The sequence below is a fragment of the Rhinatrema bivittatum genome, chromosome 4 (genome assembly GCF_901001135.1).
Source record: "Rhinatrema bivittatum chromosome 4, aRhiBiv1.1, whole genome shotgun sequence".
Classification (NCBI taxonomy): domain Eukaryota; kingdom Metazoa; phylum Chordata; class Amphibia; order Gymnophiona; family Rhinatrematidae; genus Rhinatrema; species Rhinatrema bivittatum.
In genome coordinates this window covers 306,583,821-306,609,270 of record NC_042618.1, presented here as the reverse complement: position 1 = coordinate 306,609,270, position 25,450 = coordinate 306,583,821, and positions in this window count along the sequence as shown.

The following is a 25,450-nucleotide window of genomic DNA, read 5'->3' as shown; positions in this document are numbered from 1 at the left end:
CCGACCCGATTGCCAAGGCAAGGAAGTGCAGGCCGGGACTTCCTTATATCATACGTTCAATCAGGGCGCTCTGCGGAGCTAGGACCCGCCCCGGGCCCTACAAGAGTACGGGCGGTCCACGCACGCACGCGTAGTGGCGTGGCCAGTGCCACTGAGGACGCCAGACTCCGGCGTGAGGCCTGGTGCGCAGTGGAAGGCCCAGCGATCGCCGCCGCAGGACGCCGAGGCCTGGAGAAGCTTGCGTCAGCGCCTAGGCTGCGGTCAGCTTTGGAGGACTGGAGACGTTCCCGTCGGCCCTGAGGAATCACGGCGGTGTCTTCCTGCTGCCATGAGAAAGGGCAGCTCAGCTCTGGGGTCCTGGCGGGTAAGGGAGGCCAGCCGCACATTGCCACGTCCAACGAGCATAACACCCAGCACCCAAGGGCTCAACTAAAGGGGAACGTGGGCTGGTATTGTCAGAGCTCCATTTGGGCCTCTGCTACTGCCAGATCTGCCTGCCAATTGTGGGAACCCTATTGGTCTAAGGATCCACATCTGCAACAGATTGACAACGCCATTGACCCAGTAGACATCTCGGGCCTCCAGGTCATTCCCGACCTGGCAGAGAAAATCCAACAGCAGCAGCAGCAGCAGCAGCAACAGTTTCTTGAGCTCTTGGCGGGCTCCATGGAGCAACTCAGTGCCCACCTAGATGTCACATCAGCCTCAGCTACCACTCCACTTCCTGCAGCCACCACAGCCCCTCCAGCCATACTGGCGCCACCCATGATTCACCTACCAGTCCCTGTCCCCCCCCCTCCCGGGTACACTGGACACCTGAAACAGTGCAGAGGGTTCTTGAGCCAATGCTTCATACACTTCTCCCTCCAGCCAGCATTGTTTCCCAATGATTCTATCCAGACCACCTTTATGCTCTCTCTGTTGGATGGGAAGGCCTTGGCTTGGGCCTCTCCTTTGTGGGAGTGAGGAGATTCTCTTCTTCAAGCTCGTTTTTGATGAACCTAGCCGACTGGCCATGGTGGGTTCATACCTCCTTCACCTTTGTTGGGGGCAATCAGCCCTTAATTTACTATGCAATTGAGTTCTGGACCACAGCCACAGAGTTGAACTGAGGAGAAGACAGATTCCGTGTCATTTTTATGGAGAAGCTGTCATCCTGAGTGAAGGGCGAGCTAGCTGCTCGTGAGCTTCCTGAATCCCTAGATGGTCATCGATTTGACCAAGAGAATCAACCACCATCTCTAGCAACAGGCCTGGGAGCTCCAATCACTATACAGACAGTTTGCCTGGCTCCTTCATTTTCACGCCTTCTCTCTCCTGCTTCATCGGCATTCCCAGCCCAGGCATGACTGGAAGAACCAATGTAACTTGGACAGGGATGCCTTACCCCTGAAGAAAGGGTCCGCCAACATCATCTGGGACTCTGTTTCTACTGTGCCAGGACTGGGCACCAGCTTGCGCACTGCCCACTGAAGCCAGGAAACTAACTAGTCTAGGATCTAGTGGGGAGGTGATCCTAGGCTTCATGACTTCAGTTCCTCAATTGACTCTCCTGGTAACTATTTCTGTGAATAACCAAGAATTTCCCACCCGGGCATTGGTTGACTTTGGCACAGTGGTGAACTTCATAATGAAAACCCTCGTTGACCACCTACAACCCCGTGGTTACCAAAAAGATGCCCCTTGTCATCTCCTCCATGCATGGAGAACCTCTTCCTAATCAGATCACTTTGGCTACAGCACCCTTGTACCTCCACACCAGCACGCTACTCGTGGAGTGTATAGTCTTCCATATCTCAACAAGGTGGTACATCTCATTGTGTTGGATTTATTTTGGTTGCAACTTCACTCTCCATACTTTGGGGTTCATTATAACTGACGAGCTGGGGACAACTCATGCCTGCAATGCATTGAACCACTACCGCGCTTGCCCTTGGTAACAAAACTGGTAGGGCTGCCTACACAGTATACAAATTACACTAATGTCTCCTCCAAGAAAGAGGATGAACGTCTGCCTTCTCATAGGCTGTATGACTGTGCCATTGATCTGCTACCTACACCAAACTGCCTCAAGGGAGAGTATATCCCTTATCCGCACTGGAGACGAAAGTGATTTCAGAGTACATCAAGAAAAATCTTGATCGGGGTTTCATCAGGCCCTCCACATCTTCTTCTGGGTCAGGGTTATCCTTCGTCTTCAAAAAAGATGGCTTATTACACCCATGTATCAATTATAGGGAGCTTAATGCAATAATTAAAAAGTACCAGTAGCCCTTACCACTCATTTCTGAGCTATTTGACCATCTCCAGGGATCTAGAGTATTTACAAATCTGGACCTCTGCAGTGCTTACAATCTAATTCAGATCAAACACAGAGATGAATGGAAGATGACATTCAGTTCGCGAGACGGGTACTACGAGTATCTAGTGATGCCCTTTGGTTTATCTAATGCTCCCACCATATTTCAGAAAATGATGAAGACATTTTTTAGAGACCTTCTCTATATCAGTGTGTCTCAATGATATTCTCATCTTCTCTAAAGGATCTCAACTCCCACCAGAATGTTCACCTAGTCTTCCAGAGGCTATGAGATAACAAACTGTACGCAAAGTTGGAGGAATTCCTTTTCGAGAGAGTCTTCCTTTCCTAGGATACATCATCTACAGCAAGAGCTTCCATATGGATCCACATAAGGTCAAGTGCATTCAAGACTGCCCACAACCTTCCAGTCTTCATGCTTTGGAAAGATTCCTAAAATCTTCCAAAAATTGAAGAATGCATTCCTTCAAGAGCAATGCCTCCATCATCCAGACCCCGCACGTCCCTTTTGACTCGAAGTTGATGCCTCCTCACTTGGGGTAGGAACAGTACTGAGTCAACACTGATATAGGAGTCCTTCGTCCCTGTTCCTTCTTCTCATAAAACCTCTGCCCCACAGAATGCAACTATGGGATCAGGGACAGAGAACTATTGGCCATCAAGCCTGCACTTAAGGAATGGAGCCATTGGCTCGAGGGCACTCAATATCGCACTACTATTTACACAGATCAGAAAAACTTAGAACATCTTCATCATGCTCAACAGCTGAATGTCCGCCAAGCTCATAGGTCACTGTTTTTTGCACATTTTGCACATTTTGATTTTGATTTTGATACCGGCCAGCCACCAAGAATGTCCAAGTGGACACCCTCTCCCAGTCTTTCCTGGCAGAGGACACCCTGGATCCATCCAGGTACATTATTGATCTAGCTCAGATCTTTCTGGCCTCCACCATGACATCTCACCAGGGAAGACTGTTGGTCCATGCAAACTCTGAGAAAAAGTGTTAAAGAGGTCCTATGACTCCCATGTCACAGGTCATTTAGGATGAGCCCAAACTGTTGCGCTGCTCCAACAGTTCTACTGGTGGCCCCAAATGCAGAGAGATGCCTGAGCTTATGTGGTCTCATGTACCACCTGTGCTCAGCAGAAACCTTTAGTGGGACGACCCTGGGGGTTGTTACATTCGTTGTTAGTCCCCAGGGAACTCTGGACCGATGTGTCCACTGATTTTGTGGTGGATCTCCCCCTCTCCAACTGCATAATTATTTGGGTCATAGTCGACCGGTTCTCAAAGAAGGCTCATTTTATCCTTCTTCCTGGTCTTCCAACAGCCCCAGAGGTGGCCCGGCTATTCACTCACCACATCTTCCACCTGCATGGCCTGCCCCAACATATTGCCTCAGACTGGGGTGGGGGGGTGGGGGCTCAGTTTACAGCCAAGTATCAGAACTCCCTCTGTAAACATGTAACATCTCCTTGGACTATACAATGGCATACCACCAGCAAGCAAATGGCCAGTGCGAGAGGACTAAATGGCTTCCTCAGGGTCTATGTGAATGATCACCAAGACAACTGGATCGCTCTCCTTCCATGGCGGAGTTTTCCCAGAACTCCCACATCAGCATTGCCATAGGGTCATCCCCCTTTCAAATTGTGTACGGAAGACAGCTGTCACCTCCTTTGCCTATCCCACTAACCGTCCCCTCGTTGATGGTTCAGTTGATAGTTCAGGAGCTCCAAGAACTCTAAATCCACGCAAGGGAGATGCTTCAGAAACTGGCTGAAAGGGCTAGAAAAGCTAAGGATGCACAGCATAGGCCAACACCATAATTTAAGCCTGGGGACAAAGTCTGGCTTGGCACCCACCAAATTCGGCTCTGGATGCCCTCCATGCAACTTGCTCCCCAATACATCAGGCCCAGTAACCTACCAGCTATGCTTACCAACCTCACTGGGAATTCACAATATCTTCAACATTTCTCTCCTAAAACTGTTGGTCCTCTCATGGCCCTCCAGGAGTCCACCAGATCCTTAAGATGTCTCCTCAGAGGATAACATTACCTATCAGGTAAAAGTAGTCTTGGATGTAAGATGACGGGGCAAGAAATGGGAGTATCTTGTCCCCTGGGAGGGATATGGCCCAGAAAAAAAATACATGGGAACACGCCTCTAACATTTTGGAAAAGAATCTGCTAACAGAATTTCACACCACATACCCTAGGAAACCTAAATCCTCAGCAGGGTAGTTTAGGGGAGGGGGTACTATTGCATTCGGCGGTCCATGGGCCTGGCTCGCAGACCGCTGCTCTTACATACCACTTGGACCCAGACGTGCAAGTTCCTGATGTCACCAATGGCCTCCCCAGTGAGGATGCGGCCGTCCAACTCAGTGTGGCTAGGCCAACGCCACTGCCACTTTGACATGCTGGAGGGATTCCCTCAGTGCGCACGCGCCTGACTTTCAGACATGCAAAGGGGCCGTGGTGGGAATTTCCCCATGGTGCCCATTAACAACATCAAACTTCCTGTATTTAAGGCAACACCTCCTTGCAGCCTGCGCCTTGGCAATAGCTCAACTCCTCCAGGAGTAGTGCTTTGCCTCCATGTTCCTGGTTCCTGCTTTCCACTGTGTATTGTTCCGGTGCTCCTCTGTCCTTGTCCTGGTTCCTTGTCAGTCTGGTCATCTCCTGAGTTCCTGTCTTCGTGGTCAGTCTTTCCTTTGTCTGTCTTCAGCATCTTGTCTTGCTCCTGTAGTCCCTTACCCACTTCAATTCTCTTCGTTCCTTGTCTCTTTGGATTGGATTACTGGCTTTGACTTCAGGCCGGACTACTGGCATCGACTTGGATTGAACTTCTGGATTGACCTCGGCTTGGACCTCAACACTGCTTGACCTCCACCTGCCTCTGACCATGGCCTGCTTCTGCTCCTGACTGAACTCTGCCTGCCCAGACCTCTGCCTGAACATGACACTGTGAGTATGCTGCCTACCTCTGACCATGGTCTGAACCTGATCCTGTTGACTACTGCCTGTCCCAACCAATACTTGTCCAGCTCTGCTTCCTGCTCCATACTGGCATACAACAACTTCATCAGAACATCTTCACCTCCACAGAGGCCCGAACCTAAGACCAACTGGCTCCAGAACCCGGAAGCTTAACCTAAGGGGAATGTAAACTGGTACTGGCAAAGCTCCAGTTGAGCCTCTGCTACTGCCAGCTTTGCCAGACGACGGTGGGGTCCTGCAGGGCTCCTCCCTGCGGGTTGCGCCAACTCCCCCTCGGTTTAAGGGTCAACATGTGCAAAACTTTACTCACTTGAAATTGGGTTTTACATGTGTAGATGCACTTTAACCGTGTAAGTGGGCTTTTGAAAATTGCTATAATATGGGCCTTTGAATTGTTCATAGGATATTCACATGTAAGTGCACTTTATGCGTGTAAATGGCTTTTTTAAATTGCTATGATTGTATGTCACATTTACACATGTAACTCCTTTTAAAATTATCTAGGTGTGCATATGTATGCACCTAATTTTGCAATGGGCATGCATGCAATGGGCGTGCAGGCAGGATTGAGCTGCGCAAGGTGGGAGAGTTTTATAACAGGTGTGCATCCATGCCATGACCAGTTTCACCAATTCGTCTATCAGCTTGCCCAGTCTAGAGCTAGGCCCTGCAAACCTGCTGGGTTCTTTAGCTTGCACTCCCCCTATTAACCTCAGACCCCTTAAACCTCTCTGTGATGCCTGTTCTATTTTTTTTATTTTTTTTTTAAATTACGCCTTTTCCATAGCAGAAGTAAATTTACGCAGCACTGGACCTGGGCACATGCCCAGGCATATAGGTACTTGTGCATACATCTCTTGGCTATGCTCTGGAATGCCCAGGTTCTGTCCACACCACACCCCCTTTTTTTTCCTCTGGTGTGAGGTGTGTGCACATCGGCACATGCACGTGCATCCGCCCACTTTATAAAATCGGGCGGACAGGCGCATGTGCTAGATGTGTGTCCATCTCTTGATCTTGACGCGAGCATCTCTTTTAAAAATCACTTTAAATTATGTACCAGAGGAAGTTAGGGTTTTAACGTATGCTGTTTCACAAATAGGGCTGGATTTTAAAACCTACACGTGTGGGGTACATTTGTGCGTGCTACCCGGCGCACACAAATGTACACCTGATTTTATAACATGCACGCACAGCCACGCGCATGTTATAAAATCTGGGGTCGGCGTGCGCAAGGGGGTGCACACTAGTGCACCTTGCACGCTGAGCCCTAGGGGATCCCCGATGGCTTTCCCCGTTCCCTCCGCCCCCTCCACCTTCCCCTCCCTTCCCCTACCTAACCCGCCCCCCCAGCCCTATCTAACCCCCCCCCCCCCTAACCTTTGTTTAACAAGTTGCGCCTGCCTCTGGGCAGGCGTAGGTTGCGCGCGCCGGCCAAGTGCTGGCGCACGATCCCCCGGCACAGCCATTGTGCCGGAGGCCTCGATCCCGCCCCGCCCCACCCCTTTCACAAAGCCCCGGGACATACGTGCGTCCTGGGGCTTGCACACGTCGCCGGGCCTATGCAAAATAGGCTCAGCGAGCGTAGGAGCGGGTACGCACGTAAATCCTGAGGATTTACGAGCGTAACCCTTTGAAAATCTGGCCCATAGTGCGCAAAATTTTTCTCAAGTAAGTGCATCAGCCTTGTAGTCAGAAATGTTTATAGCCCAATAAAAAGGTGTTTTACCAGCAACTTGCTAGACATTTATTTCTTCAAAATATGAAACCTTTAAGATGAATATTTTCAGATTTTGTCCTACCTTGACCAAATGACTTTCATCCTATACAGTCATGCTTAGTCAGGATTTGGCTTATCTAGATGTGACATCCAATTGGCAAATATTCTGCTAATGTGAATCTGTGCTTCTCTTTCTGAATATTTTTTAATCCTGATCCAGACTGAGTTTACAAACATTTGAGGATTAAGCAGGTCAGCTGGAGTCTTGTTTGTGAGAAAGATCATCTCACTTGATTTCCCTGTACATTACTGTGAATTATTTTACTCTGTGGTTGCTGCATCCCAGGACAGTCACACATGAGTTTGCAGAAGGCACACAGCCGACTCAAGCTGTGGCTCTCTGCTGGCTGTAACTGGGCATGCCATGAAAGAGGCGCTTATAGGTGAGATGAAAGAGAAGGATCACCAGGGCCACGCTGATAACAGCCTGAGCCATCCAAGGAGAGTAGGGCCAAGGAACAAAGCCCTGCTTGCCAGTTCAGGCACTGGCTCACCGGAGCGATGGGGGGGTTTGAACCTGATGACCAAAGCCCAGGAATCTACAGCACCGTGTAATGATTGTGAGCCTTGGAATTTTTGCTGCTACTTCTGTCTCCAGTAGCCGTATTACAGTGCAGAATGGAGTCACTGTGGCAGACATAGGGCTGCCGAGTAAAGCAAGGCTGGAGGGGGTAAATCAATGTGTGAGACTAGGCAGGAAGTTCTGATACAAATTGAGGATAAAGGAATTGATATGAGAAAATAGCCCGGGGAATAGGTTTAGGAGTAGCATTAGGGAATATTTTTCTGCAGAAAGCATGGTGGCTGCATGGAACAGTCTCCCAGACAGAATTCAAGAAAGCCTAGGGATAAGCAGAGAGGCAAGGAGGATCCTTAGTCAAAGACCAACTGAGGGTCTATGGTAGTGTAACAGAAAGTAAAATGGACGGACTCGCTGGCTCTTTTGATTCTTACCTGCAGTGATATTACCTGGTTTTAAATGTATCCCAGCTCGGAATACCAAAATCTGGACAAACTCATTTTCCATGTAGCAAGCAAGAGAGAGAAAGACTTGTCTGAGGGTCAGAGGAACAGATAATGCACTTGGGGTACAGACAATGCTGAATCTAAAGAAGAGTCCAAGGCAGAAAGAAAGGAAGTAAAGGAACCAGATTGGGAAAATGCTTATTTTAATTTTTGTATGACTGCAAGTAAATTGAGCAGTAATCATGCCTCAGTGAATGTCAGCTAAAGGCAATGAATATTTCTGTCTGGCTTTTGGGACAGGGACTTATTGTAGCACTGTTTTATCTTCTTTTTTAATTACCAACAATTTTTTCTCATGCACACTTTTAAGCAATGATTATAGGGATGCTAAACTGAACACAAATTACCTCTCCCCCCCAATCCCTCTTCCTGACACAGAAAAAAAAGGGTGTCAGGTCAATACTAATACTAATTATTTTCTTTGTTTTGTTTGTTTTAATTCTTTATGAAACCCTTAATTGCTGTTTGCATTGGTGCAGGGGCACATTGGAGTATGGATAATGGCCCCAAGAATCCTGTCTCTCTCACACAAGTCTCTTTAACCTTTAGGCTGGGTTCTTATACTAGCGGGGGGAGGGCACTTCCTCTCCAAGGTTGAGGGAGGTGGGGGTGAACCTATCTCTTTCTACCTGGGAGACGTATAAGTTCTCGTTCTCTTCTGAGGACGTGAGCACTAATAACGACACAGGAAGCTCTAGGTGAGTGTCCAAAATAAACTTTCCTGAAAGTGTGTTTAGATGAAAAGATTGGCACCATTCACATGAGTTCTTAGCACAACATCTGGATACTACACTTCCAGTCTCTTCTCTGTCTATGCAAGAGAAACATTCACCTCCAGGGCTTGAAAAAGTTAAGGTTCCCAAGTGAGCAGGGGTAACCTTGTTTGGGCAGTAAAAAAAACCCTCCAAAAATGGTAAGAAACATGGTAAATCTCAGTCTTTGCAGAGAGTCCCAAAATCTCTCTTCCACAGGGTGGAGACGCCTGATGGGTGTCCTTGGAATATCTCAAAATGGTCTTACAGTTCTACAGAATGTTTCTCTCACTCTCAGGGTCTTTTGCAGAGAAAACGTCGAACTGGAACACCTCAGTTCTCATGATGTTCCTCCTTCAGCACAGATAGGGGACAGCAAAATCTTTCTCCCAGGTCTTCCAACTCAAAATTCTCTTTTCTCCAAACTGGAGTCCAAACACTGGAAATCACTTGCAGCAGGTCACCACCATACCTCTGTCCTCTTTGCGGGTGGAGAGGTGCAGGTCTTCCCTATCCTGGCCCTCCATGGAGAGACTTCCCCATAATCTCTCTCCAGGCTCAAAACCAGGGGTCTCACAAGGCTTCCCATAACTAAGGTAAAAATCCCCACCACCCCCCCCCAAAAAACCAACCTGGAAGACAGTTCCCAACCAGCCAAGGAGTGGACTGGAAAAGCAGCTTCATGATCTTTCCCCAGGGATGACAGGTTGGAATGCCTGAGTCCCAAAGATAGGTCCAAAAACAACCGAGGCTAAAACTCTTCTGCTTCTTCTGACTCCAGAACCCAAGCTACACTGCCCCACTTTCTCAGGGAGAGAGACATTTTTATACCAGTTTGGGGACCGCCATTCCAGCACCCTGAAAGGAAGGGGCTGTACCAAATGGTGTCTCCCCTAACTCACTAGCACTGCCTTTTCCTAGCTTAAGGAGTTAATTAAGGCTTTCTGGTAATGAGCCCAAAGGGTCATTACATTAAAAAAAAAAAAAAGAATAAATGAAATGAAAAAAAGAAATGGAAAACAAAAGATTGGTTTTTTTTTCTTTTTTGCTGCATCTGCTTAAAGAAACTACATCAATCAACAAATAAATAAAACAATAACTTAAAAATGCTTATTATAATGAGGCAGACCTGGGAGCCGAGTGTGTGTGTGAGTGTGGGGGAGGAGGGGGGAATCATTTACGTGCGTACTTTTGATTTTCAGTTATATGCACGTATAAGTTCACAAGGACTTATAGGCCTGCTCTCTAACAGCTGTAAGTGTGCTGCCAATGCCTCGTTAAGGTACCTATGATTCGGCTAATTTTCAAAGCAGACTTATGCGCAGAGAAAGTACAGGCAAACTTCAGCCCAAAATAGTCTGTTATAAAATTACTCTCTAAAATAACTGAAAAATGAAAAAAAAAAACCCAACCCTCTCCTGAAATGAGAAAATACACTGACACAAAAAATGTGTGTGCGCATATTTCTAGTATTTTTAGGTTATAATAGCTTTTTTGTGGAGTCTTTCAAATGTATCACAGCTTACAAAGATTCCCTTGGAACACTGGAATATCTTAAGAAAACTGATCTGGGGGGGTCAGCAAATTTCATGTTATACTGCTTCCACATGTACTTTTATGCACAAAACCCCCAGAGTAATTTTTAAAAAGTCCATTTATGCATTTAAAACTGTTTTACATGCATACCTGCTTTTGAAAATATCATCTTAATGTTTATTTCAGTTTTCTTCACTTGCTAAACTGAAGTAAACATTAAAAACCCTCAAACCCCCTGAAACAAAAAAACAAAACAAAAGAGAGCCTTTTCCTACCTCTGCCTCAGTTCATGGGGCTCCCTTTAACCTCCACCAATAAGCCAGGGCCTCCCCAGGCTCCCCCAAGCCCTACACCAATAAGCCAACGCTGGGGCCTATCCAACTGGGCTAGCTCAAGCCTGTCAGAGTCTCCCTGGGCCCCTCCAATCCCCTTAATTCCATCAAATAAGCCAGGATTAGGGACAACCCTCAACCTCTACTTACTCCTTCTGTTGGGGTCTTCTGCAAGAAAAAGGACAGGGACAATCCAGTCACTCCTTTATCACCAACATCCTTTCAAAAATGGCACCGGCCGGCCCTAAGATCAGTGCCAGTGTTTGACATGTACAAAATGGCACCAGCCAGCACCATTTTAAAGGGATGCTAATGGGGCAGGAGAAACTGGGGATTATTCTTGTCCTTTTCATTGCTGAAAATCCTCATAGAAGGTTTAAGTGGAAGTCAGGAAGGTCCCCACCCTAGCTTATTCATGGGGATGATGGGGGTGGGGGGTGGAGGGGTCAGAGGGGACCACGGACACCTTGGCTGGGCTTGGCTCAACCCAGCTGACTAGGCCCCACCCTGGCACTGGCTTACTGGAGGGAGTGGAATCAGTGCAGGACCCAAGGCAGAAGTTGGAGGGCTCTTCTAAATTTTGTTTTTTCTTCCCCACAACAACTTAAAAATTATTCACAAATTTTTGGATGTCCATTTTCAGTTCATTCCATTCAGACCAAACCAAACATAGATTTTTATGTTTAAAAAAACCCAAAAAACATTTGTTTTTAAATGAAAACACATCCCTAAAAAATACTTCAGTTTTTTCAGGACAATATGGCTTCTTGAGCTCTACTCCATTGTCCTGATGAAGAAATCCCAGGCTTCACATACCCTCTATGATATATTAAGATAAAAACAGAATTTAATATTCCCAAGCTAATGCCCATTAAAGCCCAAGAACAAAGCAAAATGTTCTTCTCCCTTTCTATTGCATACTAATCTCTCTACTCCTATTCTGCCAATTTATCCTGTAATGTGACAATTATGAGGGCAATTTTCATCTGCATAAGTCAGCACATATGCATATAAGTTGGTGCGACTAAAGGTACAGCAGTATTTTACAAACTGTGTGGCGGGAGCAGCACAGCTTATAAAATACCACATATATCACATGCATAATATCTATAACAAGTATGCAAGAATCCCTGAGTTATAAGCAAGGCATGCATTTTATAAAGAAAGCATGCAGTCTGCTTAAGAAAGAGCTACTTGTGTGCATACATGCAATCCCCAGTTTGCCAACTCCTCCACTAGTTCATCCTAAGCCCGTCCCCACTGTTTTACCTAGACCTCCCATCCAAACACTGCCGACAAACGACAAGAGCAATTTCATTCCACGACTTAATGAGCAGGTGTTACAGCAAATGGACAAGTTCGGTAATGAATGTGCGTTTGGCAGTTCCAAACCCCACCCAGGAATACTCGGAAACCATTCACATTTACAGGCAACACTGCCAGCTCATACAGACTTGGGGCTCTTGCAAAATACTACTGATGTGTGGAACTTCCCGTTTTATACAGGTAAATGTTCTGAAAATGTACTCAAATACAATTTTAATAAAACAGTTTCCATATTTTTGTTTTTCTTAGTCATTTATTCTCTTTAGAATCTTCATTTATGTTTCTTTCTTGATCCCCCCTCAATCACTTTATTTAGATTTCTTCTTATTCTTTTGCTTTTTTTTTCCTTATTCATTCATTTTTCTTCTTTCCATATTCCCTCTCTCCTCAGATTTCTAAATTTCCTTTTACTCTTAACCCTGTCTGTGAACATAAAAACATAAGAACATAAGATATGGCATACTGGGTCAGACCAAAGATCCATCAAGCCCAGTATCCTGTTTCCAATAGTGGCCAATCCAGGCCACAAGAACCTGGCAAGTACCCATACCCAACATTAAATAGATCTCAAGCTACTATTTCTTATTGAGTAATAGCAGTTTATGGATTTCTCCTCTAGGAACTTATCCAAACCTTTTTTAAACCCAGTTACACTAACTGCTGTAACCACATCCTCTGGCAATGAATTCCAGAGCTTAACTATGCGCTGAGTGAAAAAGAATTTTCTTCAATTTGTTTCAAATGAGCTACTTGCTAACTTCATGGAGTGCCCCCTAGTCCTTCTATTATCTGAGATATTAAATAACCAATTTACATTAACCTATTCAAGTCCTTTCATGATTTTGTAGACCTCTATCATATCCCTCCTCATTCGTTTGCTCTCCAAACTGAACAGCTGTAACATCTTTAGCTAGGTCATAGGGGAGCCGTTCCATGCCCCTTATCATTTTGGTTGTCCTTCTCTGCATTTTCTCCAGTTCAACTATATCTTTTTTTGAGATGTGATGACCAGAATTGCACACAGTATTCAAAGTGCGGTCTCATCATGGAGCAATACAGAGGTATTATGACATCCACTGTTTTATTTGCTATTCCCTTCCTAATAATTCCTAGCATTCTGTTTGCTTTTTTGATCACCACAGCACACTGAGCTGACAATTTCAAAGTATTATCCACTATGATGCCCAGATCTTTTTCCTGGGTGGTAACTCTTAAGATAGAAGCTAACATTCAGGCCAACACAATATCGGCATGTGTTAAATGGGTGCTCATGACTGAGTGCCCATTGTCTTGATGCGCGCCAATCCACCTCTCCTGGGTGCCCGATTTAACATTTGAATCAGGTGCCGTGGTAAAAAGGAGGCGCTAGGGGAAATTGCGCGCCCTTAAGGGTAGATTTTAAAAATATACAGTACATGCGCCACTTGGCACGCGCACATGGACACGCGATTTTACAACATGTGCGCACCAGCGCACATGTTATGAAATCCGGGCCGGCACACCCGGGGTGGGGGTAGATTCGGCCAGTTTACACGCGGCGACAATATCGGGCCTCCCCCAGTTCCCTCCCAGTCTGCTCCAATTAATGACTCCCTCCCTCTTTTCCTCCCTCCCTCTTCCCCTCTCTTCCCCAACCCCTTTTCAGGGCCTAGCTTTTTTATTTTCTTTATTTCAGAACTTACACCAGCTCCTGAGCTGGTGTAAGTTGAGCGTGCCAGCAGGCTGTCGGCACGCGATCCCCCAGCACAGTGGCAAATGGTCGCTGTACCAGCCGACTCCAGCTCCGCCCCTCCCCGCCCCTTTTACCACCCCTCCCCGCCCCCGGACCGTCCCTTTTCTTGGGACCGGCACTTCTGCACATAACGGGAGTTACGCGCGTGGTCAGGCTCCTTTGAAGATACGCGCAGCACGCACAAGGCCTGGCCACGGGCGTAACCCCCATTTTCCCCACACGCAGGGGATTTAAAATTTTGCAATTAGTGCATTCTCAGCAACAGGTGCCTGAGAGAGGTGCCCCTCTAATCGCTTGATCATCTAACAGTCCAATTGACTCCCTCATAGGCTTTCCACTTCGGATATATTTTAAAAAGTTTTTATTATGTTTTTGCCTCTATGGCCAACTTCTTTTCAAATTATCTCTTAGCCTGTCTTATCAATGCTTACATTTAACTTGCCAGTGCTTAGACTTTATCATAATTTCTTCTAATGGATCCTTCTTCTAATTTTGAATGAAGACCTTTGGCTAAAATAGCCTCTTTCACCTCACTTTTTAGCCATGCCGGTAATCATTTGACCTTCCTTCATCCTTTCTTAATGCGTGGAATACATCTGGACTGCACTTCTGAGATGGTATGTTTTAAACAATGTCCATACCTGTTGCACATTCTTAACCTTAATAGCTGCACCTTTCAGGTTTTTTAAAACAATTTTTCTCATTTCATTAAAGTTTCCCTTTTGAAAGTTTAGAACTAGAGCCATGGATTTACTTACTGTCCCCCTTCCCATCATTAATTCAAATTTGATCATATTGTGATCACTATTGCCAAGCGGTCCCACCACTGTTACCTCTCTCACCAAATCTTGTGCTCCACTGGGAATTAGATCTAAAATTGCTTCCTCTCTGTTGCGAAAGGGGACCCTTAGAACGAGATGAGGTTGGCACTACCACAAAGAGGAGCCCTGCAGGTCCTCACTGTCAGCAGGCAGAGCTGACTGGAGCAGAGGCCCAACAGGAACTTCACCCAATACCTGCCCTCATTACCCTTAGCTTGAGGCCTTGCATGCCGAGGCTAGCTGGACTTAGGTGCGGGTCTCTGTGCAGAGATGAATCTGTCACAGAAGAGACTGTTGGCCAGTAGGAAGAGAAGTCAGAGATTGGGGCAGCCAGCAGACAGCAGAGACGAGAGCAGGATGAGGTCAGGGTGGGCAGCATTCAGCAGGACGAGAAGCAAGCAGAGGTCACAAGGCAGGCAGAAATCCTAAGTGGTCGAGAAGAGGTCTGAAGTCGTCAGGAATTGAAATGAAGATGAAGCCAGAGGTCCAAGCTGAGGTCAATTTGAGGAGTCAATCTGAGGGAAGGAAGCAAAGCAGAACAACAGGAAGACATCGAAGACATCGAAGACAGACAAGGGACCACCAGATGAGAACACAGGAACTCCAAAGAAGCAGGAAGTTACCGGAACATGAAGACAAGGCACTGGAATAGAAGCAGGATTAGGAATCAGGAATGACTTGGCAAACAGCTACTCCAAGAAGTTCGACCTATTGCCGAGGCATCTGAGGAAGGTCCAGGCAGGCTTTATATTCCAGAGGTCCCAGGACATCATCAGGAGGCTCTTCTGCAGGATTCTTGCCACTGGCCTTTTAAGAGGGCTCAGTTGGTATGCAATGCATCTAGGGAAAACCCAGGGAGCAGAAACAAGGAAGGCTGCCTGCTTCAGCAGGAACAGCTGATGCCGGTGGCTCCTGGCACACCAGACACCCTTGAGCAGGAACCCTCCCCAGATGCCAGGGAGTGCCGTGTCAGGCCCGGAGCCAACTGGGCTTCCACCGTGGGCAGCAGCACAGTGCACAGGATGCTGCCCTCTATGCCAGGACATGGTGCGCCCACCCAGCCAGCTTGAGGGTGAGTGCGGCGGTCCATGGGAATAGCATGCAGACTTCCGAGCATAACAATCTCTTGTCTGTTCCTAAATCAATTACCACATAAATTGTCATTTATTCCATCCAGGAACTTTATCTCTCTAGCATGTCCTGATGTTTCACTTACCCAGTCAATATTGGGGTAATTGAAATCTTCCATTATTCCTGCACTACCAATTTGGTTAGCTTCCCTAATTTCTCTTACCATTTCACATTCTGTCACATCATTTTGGCCAGGTGGATGGTAGTATACTCCTATCACTATACTCTTCCCCATCACACAAGAGATTTCTATCCATAAAGATTCGATTATGCATTTAACCTCTTGCAGGATCTTTATCCTGGTGGAGTCTATGCCAATTGGACATAAAGCGCCACCACACCACCAAGTTGCTTCTCTCTATCATTGCGATATAATTTGTACCCTGGTATAGCACTGTCCCATTGGTTATCCTCTTTCCACCATGTCTCTGAGATGCCAATTAAGTCTATGTTATCATTTACCGTTATACACTCTAACTATCCCATCTTACTTCTTAGACTTCTGGCAATAGCATACAAACATTTCAAAGTGTGTTTTTTGTTTGTATTACCATTATGCTTTTCAGTTGACAGGGATAAATTGGAATCTTTTAGCTCAAGTGAGTCATCAATTATAGGCACTTGGACTATTTTTTCTTATTATTGGAACCTCTCTCTTGGGGTGCCCTAACTCTAATGCTTCATTAGTATCCTTCGAAGATACCTCCTTGTGAACCATGTGCTTCTGAGTGACTGTCAGTTTCCCCTTTTGATTTAGTTCAAAAGCTGCTCTATCTCCTTTTTAAATATTAGTGCCAGCAGCCTGGTTCTACCCTGGTTAAGGTGGAGCCCATTCCTTAGAAAAATACTCCCCTTAACCAAAAGGTTCCCTAGTTCTTTACAAAACTGAATCCATCTTCCTTGTACCATTGTCTCATCTAAGCATTGAGACACCTGAGCTCTGCCTCCCTCTGGGGACCTGCACATGGAACAGGAAGCATTTCAGAGAATGTTACCCTGGAGGATCTGGATTTCAGCTTTCTACCTAAGAGCCTAAATTTGGCTTTCAGAACCTTCCTCTCACATTTTCCTATATCATTAATGCCCACATGTACCACGACAGCCGGCTCCTCCCCAGCACTGTCTAAAATCCTATCTAGGTGCCGCATGAGATCCACCACCTTTGTATGAGGTAGGCATGTACCAGGCGATCCTCATGCCCACTAGACACCCAGCTGTCTACATTCCTAATAATCAAATCACAAACTCTGATGGCCAACCTAACCCTTCTCTCCTGGGCAGTAGTCCTGGGAGATACATCCTTGTTGTGAGAGTACAATGCACTGCCTGGAGAGAAGGTCTTTGCTACAGGATCATTTCCTACTGCACCAAGTTGATGCTCTCTGATCAGGAGACCTTCCTCTTCCTAGGCTGTACCAGGTCTACCAGACTGGAGTTGGGACTTCGCTACTATGTCTCTGAAGGTCTCATCTATATACCTCTCTGTCTGCCTCAGCTCCTCCAGGTCTGCCACTCTAGCCTCCAGAGATTAAATTCATTCTCTGAGAGACGGGAGCTCATTGCACCGGGTACACACCTACAACTTCTCACCGGTGGGTAAAAAATCATACATGTGACACTAAATGCAAAAGACTGGGAGGCCCCCCCCCCCCTCTTGCTGCTGGATTGCTGTATTCATCTTAAATTTTTTCAGTTCCTAGTTAAGTTTAGGTTGCTATGAGAGTAGGAATGCATACAATTAGGGTCCTGTAACTGTATTAGTGTATCCACTATTTATCTGGTAGTGGCCTACAAGGGAAGGATTAAACTCTTGATAAAACAATAGGGAATTTCTGAATTTAAGTTAAAAGGCTGATTATTAATATTATTTTTTTTAGTGTGAAAGTGTCACCTGCCTATTAATTAAAGGATGAGCTAGGGATGGGTGGGAGAGGAGTAGGAGGAAGGAAATCAAAAACTTCTGTTTTTTGCCTGCCCTCTGACTAGCTATTTAGTACAAACACACAAAACACCTGGTTTTTGCCTACCCTCTGTCTTGCTATTTAATACAAACACATAAAACTCTTGGTTTTTGCCTGCCTTCTGACTAGCTATTTGATACAGACACACAAACACACTATAGAACATTCCCCACTAGTTTACTTCTCTCCAAAATTTTTAAGTTCTAAAATTTCCCCAAGCAGTGCTCCCTCTGTGCTCTCAGTTTCTATATTTTCCATCCCATTGCCCATTTCTTCTTTTGCTGATCTCATTCCCATTCCAGATTCCTTTTCTTTTCTGCTGTTACTTTGGGGGGTGGGGGGGGGGGGAGTATTTCTCTATGTTCTGCCTCATGGTATTTTATCAGATTTTTCCATATTACCCTTCCTCTTGTTTTCCTTCCTTATACACACACACACACACACATTGTTCCTCACTTCCCCCAACACTTCCATCCTTTTTGTCTCTCACACACTTTCCTCTTGCTTCTTTCTTACACATCCCTCATCTCCTTCCCTCACCCTTTTTCTCTTTCACCCCTTCTTGCCCCTTCATCTCTTCTCTTCCACCTCTTGCCACACTGGGATAGTGAAATGACTCCAAATTTTCAGGACAAGCTGATCCAGACATGATTTTACCTCAGTGATTCCCAACTTTTTAAAACCCAAGACACACCAAGTGTGTGCATAGAAGAGAAGTATCTTTAATTGCTGCATGGCTCTGCCATGTAGCAATTAAAGATTGCTACATGGGCTGCTTTGTTGGTTGCTCTTTAATAGTTTAAAAAGGAGAACCATCTAGAGAGGGTGTGGATTTTGAGTTGACATTTGAAGAGACAAGTTGGAGTTTTTCCTGCTCCTGTCTTGTCCCTTTTCAATTAGAAAGGTGTAGCCTTGTACCTTCAGGAGTAAGGTCTGGTTTGGAAAAAAAGGAGGAGCAACTCTTTTTGCCTTTTGAGAAATTGTTTTTACCCCTTTTTGGACTTTGCTGTGGAGACAGTTACGTCCACCCTTCCTTCATCTTCTGTTTCTTTTAGAAGTCTGGATTGTTACTTTTCATCCAGCAACTAAATTCCCCAAGGCCAAGGGAATTTAGACACTGTCAGGAAGAAAAGAGTTTTTAAGGAGTCTCTCACTCTGAGAGATCCAGGGGCCCATCAAAGGTGAAGCAGAGAAGTGGATTCACATTTATTTCTGGGAGGTGAAGAGAAAATGGAGCAATGACAACTATGGCATCTATACAGTGTTAAAAACACCTATCATTAGGATATACTGCAGGAGCTTGGATAAGGAGAAGTCATCTGAATAAAGGTATCACAAGTGAGATGCATTGTATGTCATCTACATCTATTCTACCAATTTTGGGAAAGAGCTCCAAAACTAACCCTGCAATTGGAAAGGGATATGGAAACAGAAGAGTACATTAAAACAGTAGTAAAGAGTCACAGATGTATTGGAACCAAATTATGTAATGGATTTCATGGAACAAAAGACTTGCATATTTTCAATCACTTAATTTCTATATTAGTTACCAGCAAAGTTATGTTGGAACTAGGGATGTGCAGAGGGACACCATACGTTGCATTCGGGATACGTATTCATCGGATGGCAGATACGTTGTATACATCCGTATGGCGTTCCGAGACAGTTATACGTCTAATCCTATTCGTTACCCGGCTAAAATTAAATTTACTACAATCCCCCACCCTCCTGACCACTCCAAGACTTACCAAAACTCCCTGGTGGTCCAGCGGGGTTCCGGGAGCACTCTCACACCCTCTGTACCAGTTCAAAATGGCGCCGATAGCCCTACCATGTCACAGGGGCTACCAGTGCCATTGGTCAGCCCCTGTCACATGGCCATCGGCGCCATCTTGAGCTCCTGCCATGTGACAGGGGCTGACCAATGGCGTCGGTAGCCCCTGTGACATAGTAAGGGCAAGGCTATCGGCGCCATTTTGGTTCCTGGCACCCGACGGCACGAGTGCAGGAGATCGCTCCCGGACCCCCGCTGGACCCCCAGGGACTTTTGGCCAGCTTAGGGGGGGCCTCCTGACCCCCACAAGACTTGCCAAAAGTCCAGTGGGGGTCCGGGAGCGACCTCCTGCACTCGGGCCATATTGCCAGTATTCAAAATGGCGCCGTGCTAGCCTTTGCCCTCACTATGTCAAAGGGGCTGACGGTCGGTGACATAGTGAGGGCAAAGGCTAGCGGCTGCCAGCGGCTGCCAGTATTCAAAATGGCGCTGGCGCTAGCCTTTGCCCTCACTATGTCACAGGGGCCGACAAGGGTCTCAGATGCACATTTAGCTTTCAGTTATTAATGCCTGCCTGGAGCAGGCATTAATAGCTGAGCGCATTGAAAAGAAGTACAGAAAAGCATAAAAAACTGCTTTTCTGTACTTCTTTAAAAGTTAAAAAAAAAAACCCTCAGCCGTCGTATTGAAGACCGACACTGATATGCTCTGGATCAGTTTTCATAACCAACCAGCTGCATTGTGAAAACAGACGCCGATAAACTCGGCTTTGGTGTTCATAACCGGCAGACCGCCGGTAACCGCGGGGTCGCATTAGCAAGGAGGCGCTAAGGTCATGCAAGCGACTCTAGCGCCTCCTTGCTAGCGCGACCCCCTAATTTGCTTATAGCATGGCGCCCCCCTTGTGGGCACCATGTGCTCATTTAGAAAGCGGGTGCTGACTTTTCAGCGCCCACTTTCTGCATTTTTTATAGCATCAGCCCCTATGTGCTTCTCTCTGAAACAGGAGAGGGAGGGAGGTGGAGCAGCGGGAGCCAGCGGTGTCAAGCATGCTCAGAGTCTCCACAGGCCACCCTGCTGTGACTGCTCTCTGCTGCTGATTGACAGGCTAGAAGGCAGGAGCAAGCAGTCGGGTGGCTGAGCTGGGTCAGGCCATCAGCCTACCTCGAGTTGCCCACATCTGGCAGGAGTTCCCTGCTCCCAAGCAGGAGAGTGGGAGAGAGATTCCCAATGCAAGGGACTGCTGCCAGATGCAGAAGATTTGGTTCATATAAATTATGGAGGATGCTCACTCACATAAAGCAATCACAGAGCTGGTGACCATGGTTTTGTTCATTGTACAAGTGGTTTGGGGTTTAGCCTTCTACGCGGCTCTTGGTTCTTAGCTGCAAACTAGTACTTTGCGTTTGTGTTAGTAGTTACAAAGTGACCGCTGACTGGTTTCATTAACAATCACCATCACTCTGTGACTGTACAGCAGAGTGTAAACCAATAGTACTTTATTAATTAATCAATCATTGCCCTGTGACTGTAGAACACTATGCGCACTGGTGCTTATTAACAATGATCATTGTAGTGGGTCTGCACAGTGCTATATGCATTGACAGTGCTCATGCTTCATTGGGTTGATGTACTAAACTGCATTATCCTAGGCCCTTGACATGCATAAGCATGGTGTTTATTGTTTATTAAAGGCTGCTATTAATGAGATGCAAATGAGGCACACAGTACCACAGACAGTAAAGTAGACATGTAAATGTGGACATAACACAAAAAATTAACTACACCTACACGAGTTAAGATTTTTGCATAAATGCATCTGTGAAGAATTTTGTGTGCTTTAACGTGCTGAATTTCTCACCATGCTAATAGGTAATCAGCTATTTTGCATATGTTTATTTCTCATTATCTGATTACCAATATACAAAGCTACTTAGTTGGGTAAGTAGCAACTTCTCTAAGTGGTGGCTGTTGAATATCCGGCTACCTTCAGTGATTGCCACTTAGCCAGATAAGTCGCTTATCTGGCTAAGTACTTAGCTGGACAAATCAGGGGTAGGGAATGATCATATCAGGGTGGCGCCAGATAAAACTTATCTAAATAGTGCCAAATACAGGGATATTCACTAGAATAGCAATGCTGCTGAATATCCCATGTGTAACCAACAGCCAGTCTGCTACCATTAAGGCCTGGGTGAGCACTTAGTAAGAACATAGGTTAATGCATGGGGGGGGGGGGAGGGGAACCATTCAAATGCAGCCCTTCCTTTTGAGGGGCTGGAATGGCCATCCCCCCTGAGAGGCTTTATAACAGCTCCCTCCTGGGAATTTCGGAAGCAGTCCCTTATGGTTTACTGAGAGTTAGGAGATAATGAGGGAGTTTTTCCTGATTTGTATTTTTCCGGCCCAGTCAGAGGAATCAGGCTAACCCAGCCTGGGGATCCTGACTCGAGTCGGGAGGTTGTTTCCTTCCAGTCTGTTGGGAAATCCCTCTGGGTTGTTTTGGGGGTTCTTAGATTTTTCTTGATAGGTTCCTTGTGAAAGCCTGTAATCCCCTGCACATTTTAAGCCACAAAAATGAACGCCAGCCTGGAGCAGGCGTTAATTCTTGAGGAGCCCAAAAAAAGTTACAGAAAAGCAGAAAATACTGCTTTTCGGTTGCTTTTTTTGGTTTCTCTGACTTAATATCGTCGCGAGAAAGGAGAATTTAAAAAAAAAAAAGTGTGCTGGCGGTCAAGGGAGGAAAAGGGACGCTCAGTTAATGAGGGTCCATTTTCCTAGCCCGTGGCTGTACACAGGTCAGGAAAACAGATGCTCATAAAATTGAGTGTCCATTTTCCTAACCGGCTGATGGCCACATCTCCTGGGAGCCCAGTGCCCTAGCGCCTCCTTTTACCACAGCACCCGATTTAAATATTAAATTGGGTGCCCAGGAGAGGTGGATCGGCATGTGTTATGGGAGTGGGCGCTCATCATGAGTGCTCGTTTAACATGCACCTGTATTGCACTGGCCTGACTGATGTTTTTAAGCCCTGATTGAAAGCCCCCTCCCCTTTTGTCCCACACAAGTTAGTATAAAGTGTGTTCCCTGCTTTGCCCGCTCTGCTTTCTCCTAAACTACAATTTTCTTTCAAACTTGTAATTCTTCTGGAATTTGCACTGGGCAAAGCAGGATTGCTCTGTCTCAAGGGAAGATTTGCTATTATAACTCGTGTGTTACATTATTGCAAGGTTTTTTAATAATATTAAAAAAAAAAAAAGTCTTAACATCCTGAACAGCTATCACAAATCAAACAAACAGGAGCTTTTCTGGGCAATTAACGCCCTGCAGTCCCATCAATCAGACTGTTTAGCATGGAACTGAACATTTCTCTTTAGTTTATAATTTTCAATAATTATTCTACTATTCATTATTACAGATGCACATGCAGTACCCCAGCTGAGAGCTCCCCTGAGCTACCGAGTCATCTGCTATTTCCAGAGCTAGCACATGTCTAAAGATGAGTGTTTTGTGCATATCTGTAAGATTATTTCTATAAGTACCCCATTACTTAAAAATATCACATAAATCATATGAAAAGAGGAACATAATATGCAAAAGTTTTGGCAAGTTAAATGTAAGACATTGATAAGACAGGCTAAGAGAGAATTTGAAAAGAAGTTGGCTGTAGAGGCAAAAACTCACAGTAAAAACTTTTTTAAATATATCCGAAGCAGAAAGCCTGTGAGGGAGTCAGTTGGACCGTTAGATGATCGAGGGGTTAAAGGGGCACTTAGAGAAGATAAGGCCATCGCGGAAAGATTAAATGATTTCTTTGCTTCCATGTTTACTGAAGAGGATGTTGGGGAGGTACCCGTAATGGAGAAGGTTTTCATGGGTAATGATTCAGATGGACTGAATCAAATCACGGTGAACCTAGAAGATGTAGTAGACCTGCTTGACAAACTGAAGAGTAGTAAATCACCTGGACCAGATGGTATACACCCCAGAGTTCTGAAGGAACTAAAAAATGAAATTTCAGACCTAGTAGTAAAAATTTGTAACTTATCATTAAAATCATGCATTGTACCTGAAGACTGGAGGATAGCAAATGTAACCCCAATATTTAAAAAGGGCTCCAGGGGCGATCCGGGAAACTACAGACCGGTTAGCCTGATTTCAGTGCCAGGAAAAATAGTGGAAAGTGTTCTAAACATCAAAATCAAAGAACATATAGAAAGACATGGTTTAATGGAACAAAGTCAGCATGGCTTTATCCAGGGTAAGTCTTGCCTCACAAATCTGCTTCACTTTTTTGAAGGAGTTAATAAACATGTGGATAAAGGTGAACCGGTAGATATAGTATACTTGGATTTTCAGAAGGCGTTTGACAAAGTTCCTCATGAGAGGCTTCTAGGAAAAGTAAAAAGTCATGGGATAGGTGGCGATGTCCTTTCATGGATTGCAAACTGGCTAAAAGACAGGAAAAAGAGAGTAGGATTAAATGGACAATTTTCTCAGTGGAAGGGAGTGGACAGTGGAGTGCCTCAGGGATCTGTATTGGGACCCTTACTTTTCAATATATTTATAAATGATCTGGAAAGAAATACGATGAGTGAGATAATCAAATTTGCAGATGACACAAAATTGTTCAGAGTAGTTAAATCACAAGCAGATTGTGATAAATTGCAGGAAGACCTTGTGAGACTGGAAAATTGGGCATCCAAATGGCAGATGAAATTTAATGTGGATAAGTGCAAGGTGATGCATATAGGGAAAAATAACCCATGCTATAATTACACAATGTTGGGTTCCATATTAGGTGCTACAACCCAAGAAACAGATCTAAGTGTCATAGTGGATAACACATTGAAATCATCAGTTCAGTGTGCTGCGACAGTCAAAAAAGCAAACAGAATGTTGGGAATTATTAGGAAGGGAATGGTTAATAGAACGGAAAATGTCATAATGCCTCTGTATCGCTCCATGCTGAGACCGCACCTTGAATACTGTGTACAATTCTGGTCGCTGCATCTCAAAAAAGATATAATTGCGATGGAGAAAGTACAGAGAAGAGCTACCAAAATGATAAGGGGAATGGAACAACTCCCCTATGAGGAAAGACTAAAGAGGTTAGGACTTTTCAGCTTGGAGAAGAGATGACTGAGGGGGGATATGATAGAGGTGTTTAAAATCATGAGAAGTCTAGAACGGGTAGATGTGAATCGGTTATTTACTCTTTCGGATAGTAGAAAGACTAGGGGGCACTCCATGAAGTTAGCATGGGGCACATTTAAAACTAATCGGAGAAAGTTCTTTTTTACTCAACGCACAATTAAACTCTGGAATTTGTTGCCAGAGGATGTGGTTAGTGCAGTTAGTATAGCTGTGTTTAAAAAAGGATTGGATAAGTTCTTGGAGGAGAAGTCCATTACCTGCTATTAAGTTCACTTACAGGTCGATCCAGTAAGGCCGCGGTAAAAACAGTGAGGTAGTGTCAGGCGCACCCTTCCTCCCCGCACGCACAGTTCTCTTCACTAACTCCCCGATACTCTCCTCTAATCGCATGCAAATGCATGCCGCGGCTGTGAAGCGTTAGGGAAGGGTTATGCCCGCGCAACCCATTTTACTGTATAGGCGCTGTAACAGCGCCTATACAGTAACCTGGGTGCGCTGGTACCTGTCATTTCAAATGACATTTGAAATGACAGGCACCAGGAAGTGTAAAAAAGTTTAAAAAGTGTAAAAAACAAAAAACCTGTGTGTTATATAAAAAAATAAAACAATTTTAAATACCTGTCGGAGGGCCGTGGGTCCCGGTGGGCGGCGGGCAGCCATCAGCAGCATCCAGTAGTCCCTTCTCCCTTCCTCCCTCCCTCCCCTGCCTGGATGAGCGCCAATATCGCACGGGCGGGTCGGCAGCGGGGGGGGGGGCGGCAGCAGGATCGGGGAGCGGCGGGTAGGCGGCAGC